Below are 13,814 nucleotides of genomic sequence, written 5' to 3'. Positions count from 1 at the left end.
TAATTTATTGTCAAATTGGTTAACATACAGTGTATATACAATGGGCTCTTGGTTTTGGGGGTAGATTCCCATGTTCATCGCTTACATACAACACCCAATGCTCATCCCAACAGGTGCCCTCCTCAATGCCCATCCCCCACTTTCCCCTCTCCCCCATCCCCCCATCAACCCTCAGTTTGTTCTCTTAATATTAAACACTTAATTTAAGAGTCTCTTGGTTTGCCCCCCTCCCTCTCTGTTTGTAACTATTTTTCCCCTTCCCCTCCCCCATGGCCTTCTGTTAAGTTTCTCAAGTTCCACATGAGTGAAAACATACTGCATAACATATTTTTGATAGCCATTCATCTTTGTGGCATATGTCAGACATTAATTTCTCTTTATTGCTGTGTAATATTCCATAAGTTGCTTATCTGTTCACCTATTGTTGAACATTTGCATTGTTTCCAGTTTTGAGATATCATAAATGAAGCTGTTGCCAACATTTTTAATTTTTTTTAACGTTTATTTATTTTTGAGACAGAGAGAGACAGAGCTTGAACGGGGGAGGGTCAGAGAGAGAGGGAGACACAGAATCTGAAACAGGCTCTGGGCTCTGAGCTTTCAGCACAAAGCCCGACGTGGGGCTCGAACTCACAGACCACGAGATCATGACCTGAGCCGAAGTCGGACGCTTAACTGACTGAGCCACCCAGTCGCCCCTGTTGTCAACATTTTTGTACATGTCTTTTTGCGAAGGGCATTTTATTACTCTTGAGTGAATACTTACAAGAGTAGGCATATGTATAGTTTTAGAAGATATTGCCCAATGTTTTTCTAAAGTAGAGCAAACTACAGTGCTGGACAGACAGACAGATAGACATGCTGTAACAGGTCCTTTTCCCTGTGGATAGCATTCATTAAAGACCACTGTGTACCTCCAGCTATCATTATCATTATCCTCATTATAAAGGAATAAGATAGATATCCTTTATTAAACACTTATTTTGAGCCTGGAACTTTACATGCATTCTCTCATTTCATTTTTATGACAAATCTAAGGTGTTGGTACTTTTCCCATTTTATAGATGAAGAAACCGAGGTGCACAGAAGTTAAGGAACTTGCTGAAGGCCCCCAGCCAATAAGTGGCAGCTTGACTTTGGAGCCCTGTGTTTCACCTCTGCACATGTGCCTCTATTTGCCCGGGCAAGATCAGGAAGGCCTTCCTTCCATCCGCCCGAACCTAGCTGTTATTTATGAGACCTGTTTCCTATAACCTCTGGTCTTCCCCATATACATTGTCATACCCAGGACTGAGATGTGTGTACTCATATGTATGCACAGTCTTCCTCATAGCCACACACACTCACTGTGAAGAAGGGCATGGGGGACAATTCAGTGAAAAACTCAAAGTTTTCCAGGCCCTGGGCCCAGCAACCTGGTAGTGTGCCTCTTAGGGAATTTGCAGAAGATTGGACCAGGGACAAGTCTGCTTCTGAATGCCACAGGGCAGAATTCAGAGGCCATCCTTCCCTGAGAAGAGATGGGCATTTGGTCCTCCTCCCAACATGTTGAGCCAAGCCCATTATCATGATGCTTCAGGGGCATTAATCTGGGCATCTCTTCATCTGCAGGGTTTGTCCAGGGGTGTTCATCTTCTCCTAGAAGGTGATGACAGCCTGGGAGTGTTGCACCTTGCCCAGGAAAGTGTTAAGTGGGGAGGCAGATTTGCATGATCTGAGTAGGGAGAAAGCATGGGAGTCTGCGCTTCTGGTCAGAGGGCTTGACCGGGCCGTGCAGGGAATGGTCACTCTGAGGAGAGCCAACAGCCTTCTCGTGGTCCTAAGGACGTTATCAAGGATCCAGGCCCCTAGGCTTGAGTCAGAGGAGTGTGCTGCCCCTGTGGGTGAAGACAATATAGGGGGCTACACTCTATGCAGCTGGCTCCTCCTCAGGCCTCTTTTTAGACTAATTGAGGGCTTGCTGGGCTCTGGGTTTGTAATTGGTGGTAATTGCTGACAGGCTGCTGTGGTGGTACAAGCAGGCTTTTGTTGGGGAAACAGTGGTCAGGATTTTGGTGCTTTGAGTGGGAACAGTCCAGGATTCTGGTGTGCTCTGTTTCAGGTACTTCTTGGTACCTAGCTTTTTGCTAGGAGGCGGCATTTCTGAGGAATGGGGACTGGTAGCATGTCTGAATGGGAAGGGACCCACTCGTGCAGGTGATGGGAACTTGGGTCCAGAAATATACAAGGTCTGCTTTAGGCCATAGAGCTAGTGCAGTTGAAAGGGAGGTCCTGGTACTGTAATTGACGCATGCCCCACGGGCTGGGAGGCACCATGGTGGGGTGGTTAACACAGACCTCTGTCCCAGTGCTTATGGGTATCAGCCTGGGAAGTCATGAAACCTTGCTGAGCTTTAGGGTTTCAGAATTTCATCATTTTAAAATAGGCAACATATTCATGTATACCAAAAATTAAAAACATAGAAAGCTTATAATGAAAAGTCTCCCTCCCACTTCTGCCGCAGGTCGCTCATTTCACAGGTAGCCAGCGACCCTGGTTTGACACATATTCTTCCAGACATATTTTAGGCATATACAAACACATGTACATGCATTCTCTTGCCCTCCTTCACCTTTTGCACATGGCAGCATCTAATGCATGGTGTTTTGTATCTTAAAAATCTTTCCATACCAATGCATTTTCTTTTTAGAGCATTGGATTTTAGAGTGTTAGGTTTCTTCCAGACTTTTGCTTTTATAAACAATACTGCAATGTATAATCTTGTATATACCTAATGTTTTAGGTGTGTGCATATATCTGTAAAAAATTCTGTAAGTATAGAGTTAGGTCCAAGGATGCCAAAGGATATGTGCATTTATAACTTTGGGATGTTACCAATTACCCTTCCTATGGATTGAAACATGATAATGTCCATAAGAGGTGTATGAGATTCCTGTTTCTCCACAGCCTCACTAACACACATCTTTCTTTTTAAGACACAAATCTTACAGATATAGTTGAGGACACTTCTGTACCTTTCCTTGATCCCTCTCTGTCCGTCCCTTTCCTGAGGAGATTACTGGGGTACACTTGAATAGTCCCAGAGCTGTTTGAATACTTGTACTACATGTGTATCCACTTGTAGGCAGTACTTAGTATTGTTCTATGTTTCATAACTTTATATAAATGGTATCCTGCTGTTGCAGAAAGACACGTGCTTGCTTTTTCATTCAACCTTATGTTTGTGAAAAGTTCCTAGTTGATACTCAAAGACAAGCTCCATTCATTTTCACTCTGTTGTCCAATTCCATTGTATGAACACACCATGGTTTATTTATCCATGTTTCTGTTGAGGGACGGTTGGGTTATTTCCCATTCTTTATTATTACCAATAGTCCTGCTATGGGTATTATATATACCTGCTAGTGCTCATTTGCTACAGTTTACCAAGAAGTGGAACTGCTGGATCAAAGGGCACAGACATCTTCAAACCTTACTAGTTATTGCCAAACAGCTTCTTCATCTGTAAATCAGAGAAGGAGTGATGCCCCTACTGCCGGAAGTCAGTGTCAGTGAATGAGATGGTGGAGTGGGAGAGAATCTGGGTTTGGATTTCAGCAAATCTAGACTTAAATCCTGGCTCTGTGTGATTTATTTGCTGTGTGATTTTGGGCCTCTTGTTTAGCCTCTCTGTTCCCTTATCTACAAAACAGTAATGATAGTGTCTAGGTCGCGGGGTTCCTGAGAAGATTAAATAGGATTTGGTGTGAAAAGTAACACGGGGTCTGTCACAGAGGAGGCACCAAACATATATATATATATACACACACACACACACACACATATATATATATATATATATATATATATATATGTATATATATACACATACACACATATATATGTATATATATGTAAAAACATATTATATATATATATATATATATATATATAATATGTTTTTTATTGTTGTTGTTGATGTTAAGTAAACTCTACCCCAACGAGGGGCTCAAACTCAGGACCCTGAGATCAAGAGTTGCATGCTTTACTGACTGAGCCAGCCAGGTGCCTCTATTATTATTATTATTATTATTATTATTATTATTATTATTATGTCTTTGACCTCTTTGGTTTTTTTTTAATGTTTATTTATTTTTGAGAGAGACACACAGAGTGTGAGTGGGGGGAGGGGCATAGAGAGAGAGGGAGACAAAGAATCCAAAGCAGTCTCCAGACTCTGAGCTGTCAGCACAGAGCCCAATGCGGGGGTCAAACCCACAAACTATGGGATCATGACCTGAGCTGAAGTCAGACGCTTAACTGACTGCACCACCCAGGCGCCTACGACATAAGAGAGAGAAAAGTACAATGAACCCTCATCTGGTTTCCTCTATATCCCACCCATTTCTTCACTCATCCCTAATGAGATTTTTTTGAAGCCAATTCAAGACATCCCATCTATTACTTCACTAGTAAATATATACATTTATATCCCTAAGGCATAAGCACTTAAAAGAAGCATAGTCACCATACCATCACAATACCTAAAAACTAAGAGGGATTTTTTTAGTATGTCAGATCCACAGTAAATGTCCAGATCTTCTCAATAGTCTCAAAAGGATTTTACTATTGGTTTGTTTGAGTCAGGATCCAAAAAATATCCATACATTGCATTTGGTTAATATGCCTCTTAAGTCTTTTAATCTATAGATAGATAACTGTCTCCTCTCTCTTTTTCCCCTCCTTGCAGTTTGTCTGTTAACAATAGTGGGCCCTTGTCCTATGGAGTTTCTCACAGCCTGGATTTTGCTGATTGCATCCCTGTGGCATCTTCTAGCATGCTTCTCTGTCCTCTATTTCTAGTGCATCAGTAGACCTAGAGGCTTGGTTAGATCAGGTTTGACATTTGGGCAAGAACGCTTCACCAATAGTGTTCATTAGTTCCATCAGGGGACACTAATGTCTGATTTTTTCTCTTTTGGATTTTAACAGTCATTGATGACCACTGACTAGAGCCATTATTCATTAGAGTTCATTGGCAAAATGGTGTTATTCTAATTCTGTCGTTCCTTCTTCATTAATTAACTGGACTATTCCATAAAGTGAAACTTCTCCTTATAAACCGTTCGCCTTCCCTGGGGTAGAGTTCTTCAAGGACAGGCAGGATGAATGCTTGATTCTTCTTATATTTAATGACAATGACAGTGGGACTCTACGTGATTATTTAGGAAATGGCTGATTTTGTGGGTCCTGAAAGATATTAGTCAGTGTCTTCCATTCAAAAGAAGAAAGGAAGAAAAAAAATGAATGCACCAACTCCCCAATCATGTCATTTGTTTCTTTTTAAAAAAATTTTAAATGTTTTTTTAATTTACTTTTGAGAGAGAGAGATAGAGTGTGAGCGGGGGAGGGGCAGAGAGAGAGGGAGACAGAATCCAATGCAGGCTCCAGGCTCTGAGCTGTCAGCACAGAGCCCGATGTGGGGCCCCAACTCACGAACTGTGAGATCATGACCTGAGCCGAAGTCAGACACTTAACTGACTGAGCCACCCAGGTGCCCCCATGTCATTTGTTTCTTCATACATATTTCTTGGACCCTTTACTGTGTAGTGGCTTTCTGGGTGTGGGGATGCCAGGAGTAGCAGTGCATGGTTTCTGCCCACAGGGAGCTCCAGGTGACCAGTGCACAGCCTGAACACAGCTCCTACACCCCAAGACACAGGTGCCATAGGATGCATGAAGATGAAGAAAGGAAGGATTTCTGGCTGGGTAATCTGGAAAATCCCGATGGGTAAAGGTCAGGTCCGCCAGGAGAGGCCACAGTAGGGCTGAACTGCTCATCAATGCCACTGCAGGTGCTGGGTGCCAGAGGACAGCACATTATTGCTCTAACCAAGAGGTACTTCCAGCTGCGTACCTGACAGGTGCCCAGGGAAATGCCAAGTGCTCTGGTGGACATAAGAAATGACGTAGTTTCCAACTGGGAAGAGTTTTCTTCAGTCTGATTGGGAAGAAAAAAACCCCACAGTTGACTGGGTGTTAATTCAACAAATTTCTGAATGTTTATTGTGTACTCCAGAAGTAGGCTCTGAAGGTGAGTTGGGCTCCCTGTTCCCATACACCCCTCCTCTTACCTCAAACTAGAGGTGCATCCTCAGTCATATGGGCCTTCTGTTTGCCCTACTAGGGCATGGTAACGGAGACTCACTTACATGCGTCCTCTCAGCTACTTGCTGTTCATCCTTCAAGTTGGCTCATCACCTCCTGGAGGTCTTCCTGGCCGCATCCTCCACATTAGCAGGCTGGGTTGGGTGTTAGAGAGCTCCCATGGCACCTTGTCTGTGCTTCCTTGTATCTCAGCAATGATTACCCTCTTTTGTAATATATATACATATATGTATGTATATGGATTTTTTCCATCTTCTCCTAGACTGTGAACTCCCTGAGGGCAGTGGTTGTTCTTAATATCTTTGCATACTTAGTGCCTGATGTATCTGTGCGTCTGGCAGAAAATGTTAAACGAGTGTCGGTAATTCCATATTTAGCGCTTGTTTCTTTCTTTCAGGTGAAGATTAGTCTCAGAAAAGATTAGACATTCAAATGTTCTAAGTCACTGACAGTGTAGTATGAATTGTATAGTTCTGCCAGAGGTCTAAAACTGGGAGTGGGAAGGAATCTAGGGTGTCAGGGGCCCAAATGTGCGTGTTCAGTGATAGCGAGGGGTCAGCATGAAGAGGAGAGGAATTCAGGATAGGAGAGGGCCCTGGAAGGCTGTAGGGCAAACGCTGTCAGCAGTCTCAGCAGGCTCTCCAGGGTGGGAAGGCAGGCACAGCTTCCGGGTGTGCCAGGCGGACGGCGCGCTGGGGTGCAGGACGCTGACCGAGCGCCGCGCGTCCCATCGGGCCGGAAACGGGGCTCGCCCGAGCGCGGGGGGCTTCCTAGCTTTGTACCGCGCCACTTCCCCCACGGAGGCCCGCCGGAAGCGGCGGCCGGCCGCCGGGGCCAGGGGGGTGTTATCTTTCCCCGCGGCGCGCAGGAAGCCCGCTGGAGCCCGAGCCCGGCACGCCGGGCCTTCCAGCCCAGGCCTGGCGCGCGGGTCTCAGGGCGCACCGGCGCAGAGCGCGCGCGCAGGGCGGCCCGGACGGGCTGAGGGTCCTGCGCGGCGGTCGCCTGGCCATCTTCCTGCCTCAGCGATCCCAAGGACTCCGGCTTTCCTACCGGCAAGACCGGCCAGCTCTCACTGCCTCCCGCTGCCAACCCCTGCTTCGGACGCCTGTCCCAGGAAGGGAATAGAGCATCCTTTCTGAGATGGGGAGTCCGACTGCAGCTTAGCTGTGGCTGCTTCCGGAGGCGTTTTAATAGGGGCTTTTTAGGCCCAAAGAAGGAGCAGCTAAGACATTCCTTAGGTAGGGGCAACGCTGGAGACAAGGTGAAGTCCACGTGGAGGGAACACCTTGTGTGGGAATGGCTGGCACTGCACTAAGGACAGGAGGGACTGTCTCAGCCCTAGTTTTCTATGAGAAATGGTGCCCACGGGTTCTGGGACTGGGTAAAGGCTTTATTTGTATGTCAAGGGATGGGCTTTCCTTAATCTGAATAGTATATAAATAGAAAACACAATCACGTAGGCTTGGGTGTGTCCATACATACAGTTGCACATACAAACTGCACACTTGTGTGCTCACACATGTACACACAGTTGTGCTCACAGATGCATGTGTGTCTTCCCTTGAATGTGTGCCGGATGCGCGCGTGCACACACACACACAAACGCACACACACACCTTTTCTGTCCAGGTTGAGTCCTAGGGAATCTGTCCATACAGAATACCTATTATACATGGCAGTTTGTGTTTACTGAATGCTTCCTTATACTTCTTTATGCGTCAGGTCTGGGAAGGAGATTTCTGTTGAGATCCCGCCAGATTTTCTTTGGCTCCTGGGGCTTTGGGGCTAAGTGTTTTTTGTTTGTTTTTGCAAACTTTAAACTATAGGAGCCATTTACGAGAAGGAAACTTCTGCCACAGATGTGGGTTTGCTTGAGACGTCTGCCCTCCCAAAGACTGCCTTCAGGTGCCACTCCATGGTTGGTAGAGTTTGTCATTCATTTATTCATGTGTTCAGATGAATGTGTCTAGGCATCGCCTCTCAACTGACCCCGTGCTAGGTTTGGGCATCTGAAGAAGACAGATTTGTTCTTGCCCTTCGGGGAGCGCGGTTTAGTGGGGAGTTGGATAGGTAAACAGACAAATGCAAATATGGATGATAAGAACTGCGAGGGGGAAGGTCAAGGCTGTGGGAGTGTGGGGGATGTCTTTCTGGAGGAGCTGAGAGAGGGAGTAGTGCTCTCTGGGAACCATCAGTGGCTGGGTTTGGCAGCATCCAGTGTGGGGGAGGGGCAGTGGGAAATGGGCAGTGGGTCGTGAGGCTGGACAGACTGATAAGGTCTAAATTACTGATGGCTGATGGTGCCTCTCTGAGAGACTTGGACTTCATTCTGAGGCCACTGGAGGTGTCATATGAGAGTGGAAGGGAGGGCTTGTGCGTTGGGAAGATGCTTCTGGCTGCAGCACAGAGAGTCCGGGGGAGAGTTGATGGGCCTGCATTAATGAAGGAAGAGATGGATGGAGACAAGGGCTCACCTTGAGAGGCATTTAGGAAGTGGAATCTAGGAGACTTGATTGATTGGAGGGGGAGGGAGGGAGGAGTCAGAACCACTCCCAGGTTTCTGGCTTGGTCCACGGAACATAGAGTTCGGCCATTCTCTGAGACAGGGAAGGTTGGAAGCACGGGTTCTTGGGCCAGGTGATTGTCTGGAACACATTGAGTTTGAGGTGCCTTGAGGCAGAGATGTCTTAGGCAGTGGGACATGAAGACCTGGCTTCAGGAGAGAGGTGAGGCAGGATGACATCGCCCAAAGAGGATGTGGGGACAGAGAAGAGAACACTGAAGGAGAGAGATGGGTAGAGTGGGGAGGCTGTACCATGCCTGAGTGGAGTGGCCAAAGAAGTGGAAGGTGGCCAAGGGTGTGCCATATTGCAGAGATCTTGGGAACATGGTGGTCAAGCCTACTCAGGACCCTCTCTAAAACCCACCCTCCCTGGTTCCCTAGGCCTGGGGTGCCTTGCCCCTTATGGGGTTGTTGGTATCTGTGGTGATAGAGTCTCTCTGATGGAGAAAATTCACATACTGCAGTAGACTAGCTGTGGGACAAAAGTGAGGGTTTCATATGTGCTTCAAATATTCATATTTCCTATTTAAAAATTTAAAAAGTTTATTTTGAGAGAGAGAGAGAGAGTTGAGTGAGAATGAGTGGGGGAGGGGCAGAGAGAGAGGGAGAGAGAGAGAGAGAGAGAGAGAGAGAGAATCCCAAGCAGGCTCCATGCTGTTAGCACAGAGTCTGACTTGGGAGTTGATCCCACAAACCGTGAGATCATAACCTGAACTGAAACCAAGAGTAGGATGCTTAACTGACTGAGCCACCCAGATGCCCCTCATAGTTCCTATTTATTCAGCTCTTATGAGGTGCTGGTTAGGCACACTATATGTTTAATCTTCAAACAACCCTTTGCAGGTAGAGAGTATTTTCTCTACTTTACAAATGAGTAAACTGCAGCTCAGAGAGGTTAAATGTCTTGTCCAAGGTCCTACAGCTAGCTGGAACTGGAGCTGGGATGTGGAGTATGGTCTTTTTGCTTTACATGTCCCCCATTTTTTTTGTTTTTTGTTTTTTACTGCCCTATGCTTTCTTCCTTAGTGCATGCTCTGTGGTGGCTGCCTCCTGGATTGGCATCTGAGGCTGGCCTGGCTTGCCCACACCCTTCAAACCCCTAAGCCCCGGGGACTTCAGAGGAGGCCTGTATCCCAGATTAGCCCTAAAGACAACATACTCCTGAAGAAGAAAGAGGAGGTCTAGGCACAGCCAAGGCCTGTGATGGGAAGGGCTTCCCGAGAATCAGTGGGGAACTTCCTTCTGGAAAAGCCATGAGAAGGGCAGTTCCTCTCCTAGGCCAGGCATCAGGGAGTCAGGGCCCCAGCTGTTCCTGCCCAGCCGCCCGCAGCCCTGAGCACCCACCGGAGACAGGAGGCCCGGCCTGCTCACTGCCCATTGTCCCAGCACCACAGTGCCGCTTCCCATGCGCCTCCTGTTTATACAGGAAGCTCCTGCTCTGGGATGCCACCTCCCAATCCTGATGGCTGGATGCAGGCTTGAATTCCTCACAGGCAACCCCAGGGAGCGAGGACTAGAGTAAGTTATCACTGCTCAGTGACTTTAAGGATTAGGATAGCGGAGCGGGTAAAAGCATGGCCTTGCTGTGTGGCTCTCATGGCTTTGAGTCTGACCACTCATTAGCTGCATGACCTGGGGCATTCACGCCAACCCTATGAGTACAGGTTCTTTCTCTGTGATATGGGGAGTAATATTCCTACATGTCTCAGAGGTTTGATGTTTGATGTCGGATAAATGAAATATGGAAAGTATCTGGAACACAGTATATATGATCAATAAATTATAGATCTCGTTGTGGTTACTTGTTCTCTACTTCTCACTTTTAGTTGCACCAAATTTCAGCTGTGTTTCAATTGCAGGTGATAGTTTTAAAATATGGCCTCCAAATTCTGTGACACTTCTCCCATTGAGAGGTAGGGTCTATGTTCCTGCCCTTTGGGTCTGGGTGGGGTTGTGACCACCTTGACCAATATGGTACAGTGGAAGTGATACTGAGTGATTTGTCAGGCTTTGTTTTGGTTGTTGGAACATTTATACTTAGAGCCCCTATATCACCATGTAAGAATCTAACTACTCTGGGAGTGCCTGGCTGGCTTAGTCGGTAGAGCATGTGTCTCTTGATCTTGGTCATGAGTTCAAGCCCCACATTGGGCATGGAGCTTACCTAAAAAAAGAAAAATCTACTTTGGAGTTTGGTAGGCAAAAAGGGATTCTTCTTGGGTGTACTGTCAGTGGGATGGGAATAGTTTTTTCCATTTCAATAAAAACTTATTATTTTTCAAATGTTTATTTATTTTGAGGGAGAGAGAGACAGTGCATGCACATAAATGGGAGAGGGGCAAAGAAAGAGGGAGAGAGAGAGTCCGAAGTAGGATCCGTGATGTCAGTTCAGAGCTGGATGAGGGGCTTGATTTCATGAACTGTGAGATTATGACCCGAGCCAAAATCAAGAGTAGGTAGCTTAACCGACTGAAACACCCAGGTGCCCCTCAATAAAAACTTATTGACTTGAGTTTCAAAATGGTAGACTGTACTCAAACTGGAATTTCCTCCCTTACCAACAGAAGATGGCGAAAATTAAAAAGATAAAATAACAAAACAGAATTGTCCTTAAATTATGAATGGATACTCTTGATAGACCAGTAATGATAAACATTCCTGGAATAAAGAAGTAAATAGAATGTGATAGCTATACGCTGAAGTGCTTCTGAGTTCATGACCCAAACGTATGCAGAATTATGTCTCAGAAGAGGGGCACACAATCAAGAATCACCAACCAATAAACATTTGTCAAGCACTTATTATATGCTAAGCCTTTGTCAGCATTATCTGTGTGTTTTTATAGTCAGTGCTTGTTTAGAGTTACCTACATGTTTCCCTTTTCTTTGCTTACCCCATTCCTTCCTTCTGAGTTCCCTTTCCTTTTTCCTGAAGTGTATGCTTTATAGTGCTTTCACCAAAAGCCTGTGAAGAGTAAGTCTGCTGAAATTTAAAAATTTCATTCTCCCTCTTAAATGTTAATATAGCTGGATATAGAACACTGAGGTTGACAGTATTTTTCCATAGCACATGGAAGATACTTGGAATATTCTATTACTTTCTGTCATCTGTAGAGAAGTTGAGAAGTCTGCAGTAAGCCTAATTCTTCCTTTGTAGGTAATGTGTCTGTTCTCTCTAGTTGATTTTAAGGTTTTCTTTTGGTGGTCTGCAATTTTAATATGATATGTCTAGTCATGGAATTATTTTTATATAATCTGCTTGGGGATTGGACTGATTTTTCATATGAAGATTCTTATTTTTTTAATCATTATTGAGAATTCTTGGTTGTTATGTTTTAATACTACCTCTTCCCTATTTCTTTTGCTCTTGCCTATTACATATTTGTCAGACTTTCTCGTTCACTCTTTCTTTTCTCTTAATTATCTTTCATACTTTCCATTGCTTTCTCTCTTTGTGCAATATTTTTTTTAATGTTTATTATTTGTTTTTTAAGGGAGAGAGACATAATGTGAGTGGGGGAGAGTCAGGGAGAGAGGGAGACATAGAATCTGAAGCAGGCTCCAGGCTCTGAATTGTCAGCACAGAGCCCCACATGGAGCTCGAACTCACCGACTGTGAGATCATGACCTGAGCTGAAGTCAGATGCTTAAACAACTGAGACTCTTAAGTGCCCCTCTCTGTGTGTAATCTTATGGGTGATTTCCTCATAGCTGTTTCTAATTCAGTAATTCTCTTTTAATCTCCATCTAATCTACAATTGTACTCATCTATTAAAAATTTACGTTTGCATTCCTAGTTTTATTTGGTTCTTCAAAAAACCTGCCTAGTATTTCATTATGGTTTCTGTTTCTTCTCTTTTCCTTGTTTTTATTATTTTAAATATACTTATTTCATTGTCTTTCAGAAATTTTCAGTTATCAGAAGCTCTTGGTATGCCATTTCTCCTATTTGTTGTGTCTGAAAGCTCTTGTTCATGGTAAACTTTTCTTTGTATGGTTTGCCATTTTCATTGGTGATTTCTTTCCCTATGGGACTTCTGTACTACTGAGTCATAGGAATGACCCTGCAGAGGAAGTTTTATTTTATTTGTATTTTACTTATTTGTTAGCTATTTGACATAAGATATCTGCACAAATGTGAGTGGTATAAGTCCAACTCTAAACTGTCACTTGGTGTAAGCTTGGTGTTTTGGTTTCTCATAGGAGACTAAGAAGAGACAAGCTTTGTCTCTAGACTCTTGGGGGGAGCTTTTCTAGCCCTTTTTTCACTAAGGGAGGAGTTCCTAAAAAATCCTGACTTTATGTTGGATACTCCTAATTTAACTTGAGTAATCTCAAAACCTTGTCTCTTGTCCCTTGTCTCTTGTCTTTTAAGATGGTTAGAACTGAAGCTTCTCGGAGAACCTGAGTGGCTCAGTTGGTTACCTGACCAACTCTTGGTTTCAGCTCAGATCACAATTTCACAGTTCCTGGGTTCGGGTCCTGCATTGCGCTCTGTGCTGGCAGCTCAGAGTCTGCTTGGGATTCTGTCTCCCTCTCTCTTTGCCTTTCCCCCACTCACTCTCTTTCTTTCTCAAAAATAATTAGAAAATAAATGTAAAATAGAAGAACTGAAGCTTCTCATCTTTAGAGATGTTTTCCAGTCTCTCAGCCCTCTGCCGGTAGGTCTCTCCAGTGTCAGCTCATGTACTCCTCCTGGCTTTTAGTTCTCTCTATTTCTGGTGTCTAGAGGTTTCTCTTTACTGAGAGCTAGAAGTTGAAAAAAGGGACTTTTTTTTATTAGTTACTTTTAAGCCTAGAATTTCTGTAAGTTTGTAATGGAAGACTTTTTTTATTTTTATAGCTGTTGGTCACAATGAATCTTTCCAAGCCCTTTGCACATATTCTCTCATATCATCCTCACAAGAATGCTGTGACACAGATGTTATTCATCAGCTTTCTTTCATGTGTTACGACTGAGACTTGGCAAGTTTAAGTGTTGTCCTAGATCAGACAGGTAGGAGATGGCCTCGACAAGATTTGAACCCAGGTTTCTCTGATTCCACTTAAAGTAACATGCAGGAAGTTATGGTAACTCCCTTTGCCCCCGGTCATCTCATTATGA

The sequence above is a fragment of the Panthera tigris genome, chromosome C2 (assembly GCF_018350195.1).
Source record: "Panthera tigris isolate Pti1 chromosome C2, P.tigris_Pti1_mat1.1, whole genome shotgun sequence".
In the NCBI taxonomy this organism is placed as follows: domain Eukaryota; kingdom Metazoa; phylum Chordata; class Mammalia; order Carnivora; family Felidae; genus Panthera; species Panthera tigris.
Note: the sequence above shows the minus strand (reverse complement) of the source record.